The sequence below is a fragment of the Mastacembelus armatus genome, chromosome 13 (assembly GCF_900324485.2).
Source record: "Mastacembelus armatus chromosome 13, fMasArm1.2, whole genome shotgun sequence".
Taxonomy (NCBI): Eukaryota; Metazoa; Chordata; class Actinopteri; order Synbranchiformes; family Mastacembelidae; genus Mastacembelus; species Mastacembelus armatus.
The window spans coordinates 11,898,733-11,911,426 of record NC_046645.1 but is presented as its reverse complement, the minus strand read 5'-3'; the positions used below and the strand labels follow the sequence as shown (position 1 = coordinate 11,911,426).

General features: G+C 42.0%; 1 pseudogene; it reads right to left on the bottom strand.

The window, feature by feature from the left end:
- Positions 1-8,718: 8,718 nt before the first annotated feature.
- LOC113134299 (extracellular calcium-sensing receptor-like) lies at positions 8,719-12,069 on the bottom strand (annotated as a pseudogene).
- Between the last annotated feature and the right edge of the window lie 625 nt (positions 12,070-12,694).

The window sequence follows — 12,694 nt, the reverse complement described above, 5'->3', positions numbered from 1 at the left end:
AAGGCCGGCTCCCAGACGGCCTAAAAGGTCCCATCACAATGTCCAGGGTGGGAGGGAGGGAGGGAGCTGCATCCACAGGGCACGACAGGACAGAGTTCTGGGTCGCCCTGGGGATCGACCCCTGGGGCGAACATAGTCCAAGGCCGTTCACGCGGACGGCCTCTCCAGCAGACATGGGACCGAAGCCGTTCGGGCAGCACTGCTCTCTGGGAAGAGCGGCAGCAGCCCTGGGCTCTCTGGGAAGAGCGGCGGCGGCCCTGGGCTCTCTGACGGCTGGGGAAGCTGAGACGGCTCTGGTTGCTGCCGCTGCGGTGGCTCTGGACACTCTGGGTGCTGCGGCAGCGGCTCAGGTACATCAGGTGGCTGTGGCAGCGGCTCAGGAAGCTGTGGCGGATCGGGAAGCTGTGGCAACTGGAGAAACTCAGACAGGCCTGGGAATTCAGGAAGTAGTGGGGGCTCCGGAGAACCTGGCGTCTGGAAGGGCTCAGACGGGCAAGGGAATTCTGGAAGTTCTGGCAGGTTTGACCACTCCGGTAGTTCAGACAGCTCCGACATTTGTGGGATCAGTGGAGGCGGTGACCGGCGAAGCGGCACCGGAGGTCCGGGTAACTGTGACAGTGCTGGAGACGTCAGTGCTGTGCGCACTGGCTGCGGTGGACCAGGCTGCTGCAGGACTGGGTTTCAGATGAGGCTAACTGGAGGCAGGTTTGGACACGATGGTGTACCAGGAAACAGGCGAGGTCATAGGGGGTGGCGCTGAAGATTGTGGAGCTGACCGACGGGGCAGCCCTGGAGGACGAGACTCTGGCGACTCAGGAACCTCAGGCGGCTGTGGCCAGTCAGGCGGTTCGGGCCACTCTGGTGACTCTGGCCAGTCCGGCGGCTCTGGTGGGAGTCTCTGGTGGTGGTGGTGGTGGTGGCAGCGGCTGCTGCTTCCGCCGCCGCAGCTCGAGCTCGGGGAACTCTGGGGATCGGGACTGAGACTGGGGGACTGAGACTGGGACCGGGACCGGGACTGGTGCCCTGGGGACTGAGACTGGAACCGGGACTGGCGTCCTGGAGACTGAGACTGGGACCAGGGCTGCTGCAGTGGAACCTCAGCGGGGACGGGCATGTCGGCGCACTGAGGTTCGGGCTGCTGTGGTGGAACCTCAGCAGGGACGGACACGTCGGCGCACTGAGGTTCGGGCTGCTGCGGTGGAACCTGAGCAGGGACGGACACATCGGCGCACTGAGGTTTGGGAACTTGAACGGGGGCCTCAGCGGGGACGTCGTCGTCGGCGCACTGAGGCTCGGAAACTGGACGGGGGCCACAGCAGGGACGTCGTCGTTGGCGCACTGCGGCTCTGGCTTCTGCCTCTTAGGGCGGCAGCGACGCTGGCACTGAGGCAGCCGGGTTGGAGTTTTAGGTGGCTGGGCAGCAGCGAGGAGGGGCTCGGACTGGACAGCAGCGAGGAGGGTATCTGGCGGCTGGGACGCCGGGGACCAGGGATCTGACATACAGGCTGGGAGTTTGGGAAACAAAGGCTGGAGCTGGGCAAGGCATAGCTGCCTGGCAACAGAGAAGGGGACCGGCAGATTCCTACACATCTCCAACAGGATGTGGAGGGAGGAAAAGAGGTCACCAACCTTCTGTCCTCTCTCACTCTGCGTCTCGCGGAGGGCGCACCGAAGTACCCGTTCCTGCTGGTCACACCAAACAATCAGCGCCGTATAATCCTTAAACAGCCGAAGAAGCCCTTTGCTCCATCTCCCCTCGGTGTCCGCTGGGTCAGTATGTGGCCGGAGCATTCTGTTATGCTATCTGGTGGTGTCGGTGAAGGAAAGAGTGGTGAGGACCCAAATTCAGGACACAACAGGCTTTATTTACCTGGATCTTCCAGGCTCTGGTACAAAACATAAGGAATCTAAGCCGCTCGGCTGGCAGGCAGACAGGCAGGCAGGCAAGACAGGGAAACAGAAACGCTCTTCACACCTTTTTTGGCAAACATTATTAAATGCTCTGGCGGGGAACAAAGGAAAGCCGGGGACATGTATAGACAGAACTCAGGACACAGGTGAACGTAATCTAAACTAATCAACACGAAACACAAAGCCGGAAACACAGGAAACTGACCAAAATAAAAGACAAACAAGAAACAAGACTCGGGGCCTAACAATTACAATGCTGGATTAAGTGGAAGTAAGGTATTCAAGAAATATTTTTACTTTGTTTAATTGGTTATTTTGTTAAAAAGAAACAAAAAACAACACTGCACTGAGAAGAATAGCCATATAAAAATAATTTTAGTTGATATCACTACAAAGCAGATAGGACAGATTGGAGAACCAATATCATCAGAGCATAGGAAAAATCATTATATTTGTGATTTCGGTGAAAAAAGTTATGGGGTAAACAAACTAGCGTCAATGAACAATCTTAGACAATGGAGCATGAAACCGATGAACATGTCTTTTCACAAATACAGTGGGTACGGAAAGTATTCAGACCCCTTTAAATTTTTCACTCTTTGCGTCATTGCAGCCATTTGCCAACATCAAAAAAGTTCATTTATTTCTCATTAATGTACACTCAGCACCCCATCTTGACAGAAAAAACCAGAAATGTAGAAATTTTTGCAAATTTATTAAAAAAGACTGAAATATCACATGGTCATAAGTCTCCAGACCCTTTGCAGTGACACTTATATTTAACTCACATGCTGTCCATTTCTTCTGATCCTCCTTGAGATGGTTCTGCTCCTTCATTGGAGTCCAGCTGTGTTTAATTAAACTGATTGGACTTGATTAGGAAAGGCACACACCTGTCTATATAAGACCTTACAGCTCACAGTGCATGTCAGAGCAAATGAGAATCATGGGGTCGAAGGAACTGCCCAAGGAGCTTAGAGACAGAATTGTGGCAAGGCACAGATCTGGCCAAGGTTACCAAAGAATTTCTGCAGCACTCAAGGTTCCTAAGAGCACAGTGGCCTCCATAATCCTCAAATGGAAAAAGTTTGGGATGACCAGAACTCTGCCTAGACCTGGCCGTCCAGTCAAACTGAGCAATCGTGGGAGAAGAGCCTTGGTGAGAGAGGTAAAGAAGAACCCAAAGATCACTGTGGCTGAGCTCCAGAGATGCAGTAGGGAGATGGGAGAAAGTTCCACAAAGTCAGCCTCCACCAGTCGGGGCTTTATGGCAGAGTGGCCCGACGGAAGCCTCTCCTCAGTGCAAGACACATGAAAGCCCGCATAGAGTTTGCCAAAAAACACATGAAGGACTCCCAGACTAAGAGAAATAAGATTCTCTGGTCTGATGAGACCAAGATTGAACTTTTTGGCGTTAATTGTAAGCGGTATGTGTGGAGAAAACCAGGCACTGCTCATCACCTGCCCAATACAATCCCTACAGTGAAACATGGTGGTGGGAGCATCATGTTGTGGGGGTGTTTTTCAGCTGCAGGGACAGGACGACTGGTTGCAACTGAAGGAAAGATGAATGTGGCCAAGTACAGAGATATCCTGGAAGAAAACCTCTTCCAGAGTGCTCAGGACCTCAGACTGGGCCGAAGGTTCACCTTTCAACAGGACAATGACCCTAAGCACACAGCTAAAATAACAAAGGAGTGGCTTCGGAACAACTCTGTGACCGTTCTTGACTGGCCCAGCCAGAGCCCAGACCTAAACCCAATTGAGCATCTCTGGAGAGACCTGAAAATGGCTGTCCACCAACGTTCACCAACCAACCTGACAGAACTGGAGAGGATCTGCAAGGAAGAATGGCAGAGGATCCCCAAATCCAGGTGTGAAAAACTTGTTGCATCATTCCCAAGAAGACTCATGGCTGTACTAGCTCAAAATGGTGCTTCTACTCAATACTGAGCACAGGGTCTGAATACTTATGACCATGTGATATTTCAGTTTTTCTTTTTTAATAAATTTGCAAAAATTTCTACATTTCTGGTTTTTTCTGTCAAGATGGGGTGCTGAGTGTACATTAATGAGAAATAAAATGAACTTTTTTGATTTTGGCAAATGGCTGCAATGACACAAAGAGTGAAAAATTTAAAGGGGTTTGAATACTTTCCGTACCCACTGTATATGACAGACCAGAATAATACACTTTTGAGTCTGTCCAAAATGAGACAGAGCATTGGGCAGCCAAGAATAAGAAACAATGGACACAGGAGAGAAGTTAGGCCATAGCTGATATTGTTTGGTCTAGTCCAACAAGCAATTAAATTATGGTTGGACAAGTTCGAGGCACCCCGTGAGTAATGGTAGTTTAACAGAAAAACAACCGAAAAACACCAGAAAATTGCAAATTTAAAAATCAACCACTCAGTATGTAAAACTATCATTTATTACGTATTTTTTCAAGGCCGATTAATTAAGAATTAAGAAAACCTGTCATATGCTCTTTAAGGAACAGCTTGCATGCAGGTAATTTTTTTGTTAATGCATTGCAGAGCTATTAAATTTTCAAGCATATACACTGGATTGCTTTGAATAACCTTAATGTATTTGAAGTGTGCACTGTGCATGTATTATATATTAAAATACATGTATTGGATTGGGACTAATATCGTCAGATACTCTGTACTGACTCAGATCAGGATCATCCCTCTTATAAAGTTTTACATTATTGTGAATAAACACACAGGAGACATTTTTTGTTTAAAAAAATGTTTTTAATATACTTAACAACTCAACTCTACAAGTGGTCATTGTTTGCTCAAAGAGCACCATCACTTCAGCTACTGAAGATGTTTTTGTTTTTAAGGCTGCATTCTTAAATGATACTATTATTGCAGGGAGAAACAAAGGTTCATGTTCAAATTTGCACATAATATGACAGATTTATTGATATAGAAGTACACATGATAAATAAATTAACCCATTGATCTTAATAACCAGTACATACTTTATAGGTACCCTTGAATTCTGAAGACAGGTTACCAGTTGCACATGTAAGAAGACACTTAAAAAATTCAGTTTAGTGATAATGGATTGTAGCAAACTGGGAAGTAAGACAAACACACAAAACAAAGTAGCCAGTAGCTCTATCTCTGCTAACATTGCCCAGGATTTTAGTGTTGATCCCACACTAAATTCAAGAAGTAAGTCTTCCAAACAGTTTTTCAGGTTCTTATTTGTAAAAGAAGGGCTTAATGTCAACCAGAGAAAAAGCACCATTACAGGAAGTACCCTGAATTTCTGCTGTGTAGGACAGAATAATGTCATGACAGTATGTGCAGCCCTGCATGCAAGTAGCACTTGCACATGTCTCCCTAGAGCACAGGAAAGGCAGAAGACAAAAGACGTCCCAACAGCTATGTGGGACCACTGAAAGGGCTGATGGATGGTAACCGATGGTGAAAAACAGTGCAATGTCACAGTAAAAAACATCATTACTGTGGCATTACTTTCAAGAATAGGATTGAGCCTATTTGAAAATGTTCTTATTCTTTTCATGTAAATTCCAAGCAGTAAAACAGCTGCCAGAAACACTCTTCCAATCCAAGTCCTGGCAACTGTAGTCCACAGAATCCCCACCTTCTGTGTATCTCCAGTAAATTTGATGCCATCTGATAAAACAACAAGAAAAGGTTATCCTATACTGGACCTGTTTAAGGAACTAAAAAAAAAACATTCTTTCTATGTTTTTTCTTAATATTACCTGGTTGTGTAGAAAATGCCTCATTTTGGCTGGTTGCATACAGCTTTGATGGCATCTGATTACAAGATATAAAAATGTGTTACTACACGTAAGGCGCAGATTTGTGCAAATCCACAGATTCAATATGACAGTTTGTCTTCACAACATCCCTCTCTAAAGATAAAATGTGAAGTGTGTTACCTGCTTTTGCTAAAGTTTAATTAATACATACTGTTCCTGGCTCAGTTTAACATTTTACTAGACTATTTGTATTGATTACAACTCCACTTGCAGGGATGAACACTGATAATACTGTGATACATTACTCTTTCAAAATAAAGTGGTGAAATGAACCCCCTGAACAGAAATACTGCAGGTACAAATGCAAACAACAGGGCCTGGCAAATGATTTATTTGATTCTTCTGAACATATCAAGCTCACTTTTCTCAGGATGAGGAATTCTGAAACTGCAGGTCCAATTTCTCTGCACAAAGAACCTTCTAGGACTGTGACCTCAAAGTAGCATGCCTTACAGATGCAGATACAATAAATTGATTTCCAGCGGTCCACTAGAATAAGGGCAATGGTGCTGGGGCAGTGAGATGCACATTTCAGAAGAACAGATGAATGACAGATATTTCTGTGATTTTCAGTCTTTATCTGCATGACAGAAAATTACAAATAAGATCACGACTCTGTCTTATAGGTAAATGTATTATTATTTATTATTATATCATTATTTTTATAAACAAGAAAGGCAGTATTTGTTGAGTGTACATTTTTAAATTCAAATTCCAGTTTCTTTTCACTTGCAGTATGAACATGTTTTTTTTTTTTTTTGTTGTTGTGTTTACCTCTGATGCTTACCTTTAGTGTAACCAGAAGACAGCAGGTCTTAGAAAACTGCATTTTACATTTGCAGGAATGCCTGTTTTGCCTTTCTCCATTCACAGTCTCCTTCAGTATTTGCAAGCTGTCCACGCAGTCATTAAAGAGCATACTATTTAAAGTCACACGAGGACAGAGCATACAGTCTTTGGTGATGTCCTTTGTGAAAATCCTCTCCAAGGTACCAATCATTTCATTAGATCTAACCAAATGACAAGGATACAATTATTACCAGATTATACAGTAAATTCTAATTATATGCAAGTGGCAAAAATATAATAATCCGTCAAAAAGCTGAAAATGTGAAATGCTGCTAAAACATCTTCAGAAAAGGACAATAACCGAAGTGTGCGCCTGTTGCTTTCCGTATAATCACAGTAAAATGAATTCAAATTGTAATTTACTTGTAAAAGCTCCCCATGAGATTGTCTAATTGACTTTTGAGGGGTCTCTGAATGTGGTGTTTAGGCCCCCATAATTCAGATTTGTTTACCACTGAGGAAATCATTAAATTCCAAGGTAATTCCTAATGAATCAGTGGGAAACCACACTGGGCTGTCTAAATCCTTTACAGAAAAAAAAAAGTCAATCAGCAAGATACAAGTGAACAAACTGGAGGAAACAGAATATATTGCAATTTACCAACAATTTACTTACCTTTTATTTGTCAGTTTCAGCTTTGTTTCATCAAGAACAACCATATTTTTATATGATGCACTTGAGATGAAGCCCTTTGTTTCTTCATCATGCCCATATTGACTAAGCTCAGTACAGCGGTCTAGTCTGAGCCATGTGCCAGAGGACACCATCCAAGTGAACAATGTCAATAAGACAAAAGTGACTGTTGTCATCTCAGAGCTTCGCCTTTGGCACGGTCACATTTTGTGGAAAGATGTATTTTATAGTTTCCTTACTGCTTCCCAGATGTAGGAGGCAACTTTCTGGACCATTCTCAGAGGTACATGCAAATTTGTTTTATGAGTAAGACTTGAAGAACATATTCATGCATGCATGAAGTATGAATTCTGATAAGAATACAAACGTGCATTGTTTCCAAATAATGGTAAATCTGAAAATGTATTGTTCAAGAATAACTACATCCCACAGTAAAAAAAAAAAAAGTTATTGTTTAAACCTGGCAGTTACCTACTATGACAATCAAAATGTCTAAGCTCAAAATATGGTTTTACTATTTTATACAATAGATGCATGAACACAAACGTGCAAGGTTCTGTTTGCACTAGGTGTGTCGATTGCTGTTCATCAATATCTACTGTTGCCCTAGTTTTCAAGATGACTACAACATAATAAAACCTTTTTAAACAAGAACTCTGATTATACGCCCAATATTCTTCATCAACAAATAAAAACTAAACAATGTGAGACAAATGGACATTAAATCATTACTATCTAAACTCTAGGTTGACCTGCAGTATATTTACAATCATAAATTCTACATCCTAATGAGAAAAAAAATGAAAAAAAAATGTCACCAGTTCTGGATACCTGGAGCATTAGACAAAAAAAAGTTTCTAGCCACAAATGCTGTTGTCTCTTTGTTTTAGCTTACCATTATTACTGCTTCCACCTATATTATTTATTTGCTGGACTTTTGTGGTGTTGTATTGTGGTCCCTGGAGTCCTGCCTACATGGGTAGACATTTTATTTTTACAGAGAAGGTCACACTGACACCTAGCGGTTCACTTTTTCAGACCCTTGCTCCTACAGGACATTTATTTCAGTAGGAATTGAAATACAGTATGTGTGTATTGACTGTATTTTCCAGTTCAGCTTGATTGTTCTGTATTTTGGAGTGCATTCAAGTGGTTTTCTATTTCTGAATTACTTTATAACTTATTTCCTATTAAGTTTATAGTTTAGTTAATTAGTATTTGTTTACAGAGTGTAAGAATTTTTTGATTTTACATTATTGCTTTCTCTCCAATGCATGTTGGTTTATAGGTTTTCAAAGACTATCCCGTCTTCATTATTAATGTATAGAAATGTATGCTTTTATTGAGTCGGAATACTCAAGTAATTATGCAATTCAAGTCAGTTTATTACCAGTAGCACATATTTGACATTAGAATAGTAAGGTAATAATAATGTCAGGAAGAATAATAGTTTCCTTTACACAACAGGAAAAAACATGATTTTAGAACTTTCATAGCCACTTATATTATCAAGTTAACATTGAATATCTTTTGTTTTGCTCATTAAATGCTTTTTGGTATTTTGTTTTGGTCTCAGTAAAATAATATAACATTTGGGGATATAAATGCAGACAAGAAGTCCATAACTAGAGGCCAGAATGGCAAATATCTCTACAGCCACAGTAAACTTCCCAGGAGAGCTGACATATGCTGGGATAAAAGTGATCCAGACTGCACAGAATATCAGCATGCTGAAGGTGATAAACTTGGCTTCATTAAAATTATCAGGCAGTTTCCGGGCCAGAAAAGCAAGAATAAAGCACAGGACAGCTAACAGTCCAATGTATCCTAACACAGCCCAGAACCACACAGGTGATCCCAGGGCACACTCAAGAATAATCTTCTCCTTGTAATGGTTCGTATTTTTGTAAGGAAAAGGAGGGTTGATTGCTAGCCAAAGTATGCAAATCAAAATTTGTATAAGAGTAAAAGCCAGGACACTGAGTCTCTGTTGTACAGGCCCAAACCATTTCATGACATTACTACCTGGAAGTGTAGCTTTGAAGGCCATTAACACCACCATAGTTTTCCCCAGAACACAAGAGATACAGAGGACGAAGGTGATGCCGAATGCTGTGTGTCTCAGCATGCAGGACCACTCAGAGGGCCGGCCGATGAAGGTCAGAGAACACAGGAAACACAGAGTCAAGGAGAAGAGCAGCAGGAAGCTCAGCTCAGAGTTGTTGGCCCTGACAATAGGAGTTTCTTGGAAGTGAAAGAACACTAATGCTATCATAGTTGTCAAAATTGCTCCCATTAAACTAAACAATGTTAAAATGATCCCCATGATCTCTGCAAAAGACAGAAATTCAGTTTCCTTCAAGAGGCATCTGTCTCCTTGAGTATTCGGCCAATAATCAACAGGACATTTGAGGCACTCCGTAGAGTCTGTTTTGAAAAGAGACAATGAAGTTCATTAGGTCTATATGCACATTTTCTGTTCTTTCTGTTAATAATCACATGTCAAATTTATTTTTTTCTAAATCAAACCTGTGGTGTTACTGATTTCTCCTTCTGCACATGGTACGCAGTCATAACAGCAAACAGGTTTTCGTTTCTGCAGGAGTTTGCGTTTTCCTGGGGGACAGCTCTCACTGCACACTGACACAGGCATCTGATGTGTGAATATGTACAGGAGTTATATTGTATGTGATGTAAGGTGTGACCACTTTTTTTGGATTTCATTCAGAAACATTAAACATGGTTATATACTTGCAGCACTTTATTACAGTGACTTACGGCATATTATGCAGAATGGCATTTTGACTGACAACAGAGAAATGTGACCATAACAAAATATAAATATGTACCATTTGACTTCCTCCTCTCCATATTATCTTTGTAGTATCCATTAATAACTGATGTTCGAGGGGCAGAGTGGCATCAAAAACACCGACTGTGGCAACATGCATGGTCCCCAGAGTCATATTTTGTAAATTTATGAGCTCATATTTTGCATGTATATCTCCATTCTGGTCAAAAGTCACTCTCTCTCCCTGACTTGTGAAGTTGATATTCTGTAAATAATACAACACCTGTAGAGAAAAGGAAAGCATTAGACTTAAAAGCAGTTGGCTTATTTTCTTTGTAAACTTGTGAAATTCCAATTTACATCAGATTTATTTAAAATATATGAACAATTGATTTTAAAAAAGCAAATCGGTGATCTCTTAGTTTTCTCCCTCACCTGCCATGGTTGAATGTGTTTAGTGTCTGCACAGGTCCCATTATAGAATGGGCCTTTGTTTTCCTCACATGTGACCAGGTTGTGCAGAGCATGGGCCACTGCATAAACTGATTTGTATACATTGTTGATGAATCGCAGGTCAGAAACATCTGTAAAATGCGACTGAACATTCTTCAGGCTTTCTAAACCACTGCATGCCTTTTTTTGTGTGTTTGCAGTGTCATTCAGAGAGCAATGAAACATGTATTCCCAGAAATCTCTGACAAACTGACTGTTGGGAAACTGCGAGGGGTGGAGCCGCCTCAGGTGCTCCTCCAGCCCTGGGATCTTAGCGTTGCTGACAACAAAGCCCAAGGAGCCCACCAGGATGCTATGTCCCTCACTGTCAGGCAGAGAGGGATCTGTGATCCAGGCATCACTACCAACCCACTGCAGTTCTGTGATATTCTGTTTGTACAACTCAGATGCCAGTACATTAATTTCTCTGTGGGACATGAAGGCCACAATGACCTTAGAGGTGGAGTTCTTCACAGTTTCAACTACATTTAATAACTCGTGAAGAGGACCTGTTTGCTCAAAGGTTTGGTGATACTCTATGCACACCCCCTCTTCTTGTGCAGCTTCTATAAAAGCAGTGATGCCATAGATGCCATATTCATTTTTATTACTTATTACCCCCACCCAGGTCCAACCAAAGAACTTGACCAGCTTTGCCAGTGCTCTGCTCTGGTGCAGATCGCTGGGAATTGTGCGGAAGAAGGATGGAAACTCTTTTCTGTTGCTCAGACATGCACAGGTTGCAAAGTGGCTAAGCTGTGCAAAAGATTAAACACAACAGTCACATTTTCATATATTACAGAATTTAAAGTAAAGATCTACAAAGAATTAGACATATCAGAGATCACTTTAACCTAAATGATAGTGATTTATAAAAATGCTTTCATTTGGGCTTTTTCAAAATTATTTATGCACATAATGCAAGTAAAATATTTACCACAGGTATCTGAAACCTCCCTATAATCCGAGCAAATCCCACAGTAGGTGCAGAGCCAGAGTGGCCCAATAAAGCCTGTGCAGTGTCAGCATTTGTACAATTCCTCTCGTCAATGATCTCCCTTGGCCCGCTGACTAAATCTATAGCAGACTTTATAATGTTTGCCATTCCACAGGAATTGTAAATCTTGTAGCCCAGGGTGTGATTTGGGAGAATTGCAGGATTTTTATTTATTTCCTCAATTGCAAAAATCATGGTCAGAGCAAATTGGAACTCTCTTATGTTGATACTAGAAAAAATACATTGCTTTGTTATTCACACAAAATATTAAACAAAAAATAAAAGCACATAAATAAAACCATAAAAACACATAGGCCTACTCACTTCAGGCATGTTGGTGGACCAGGTAAGGTTTGAAAGGTGGGTACACTGCCTTTGTACCCAGTGTGAAATGTGAAGATGCCACCTAAGATGTAGTCTCCACCTTTGGTCAGCTCAGGTGGCTGTACCGTCCCCTGCAGCCAACACATCGACTTCACCCTGCCCAGAAAAAGAATGAGGATGACCAGCTTCAGCAGTGGCATTGCTTTGCTCTGGAGGCTGTATGAAATGATGCTCTTTATACTCTGCACGTGAATGTTCATCCTAGTTCATGTCCAGGCTCATTCATAGGTTCATAGGTTCATACTGCTTTAGGGTGTAAAAGGAACAAGGTAGATCCCATAGGGAAAAAGAAAAAAAGGTGTGACATTTACAGTAGTTGAATAGTATGCAACAGGCATATTCTATGGTGTTACATAAACGTCAGTACTAGAGGGTGAAAAATATAAATATCTAAAATATCCCACTGGCGACTGCAAAAGTAAAGCTTGCAAGCACAAAGGTGAAATTTGCATGAACAGAAAGAAAAGTTTCCCATATGTATGTTTATCATAATATCACACTCACTGTGTTTTTCTTCCTGTAATGTTGAATGGATTTTCCTCAACTGCTCTCTGTGCTCAATTGACATTTTTTATTCATGGCATGACATGAGGGATGGTTTTGACGATTTGAGGATGGGCACAAGGATGTTTCTGTCAGTAAATGCTGTTGATTGCTTTTATGATTGACTGTACATTGAATGATTGACTGTGATTAACTGATACCTCCAGATACCTTCCAGAAGCCCAAGATGGCAGACAAGGAGGAACGTCAGACAAACATGTCATTATATAATGTAGTAAATATTCCACGGAAAGGATTATGATTTCACAGTTGCAGGAATCA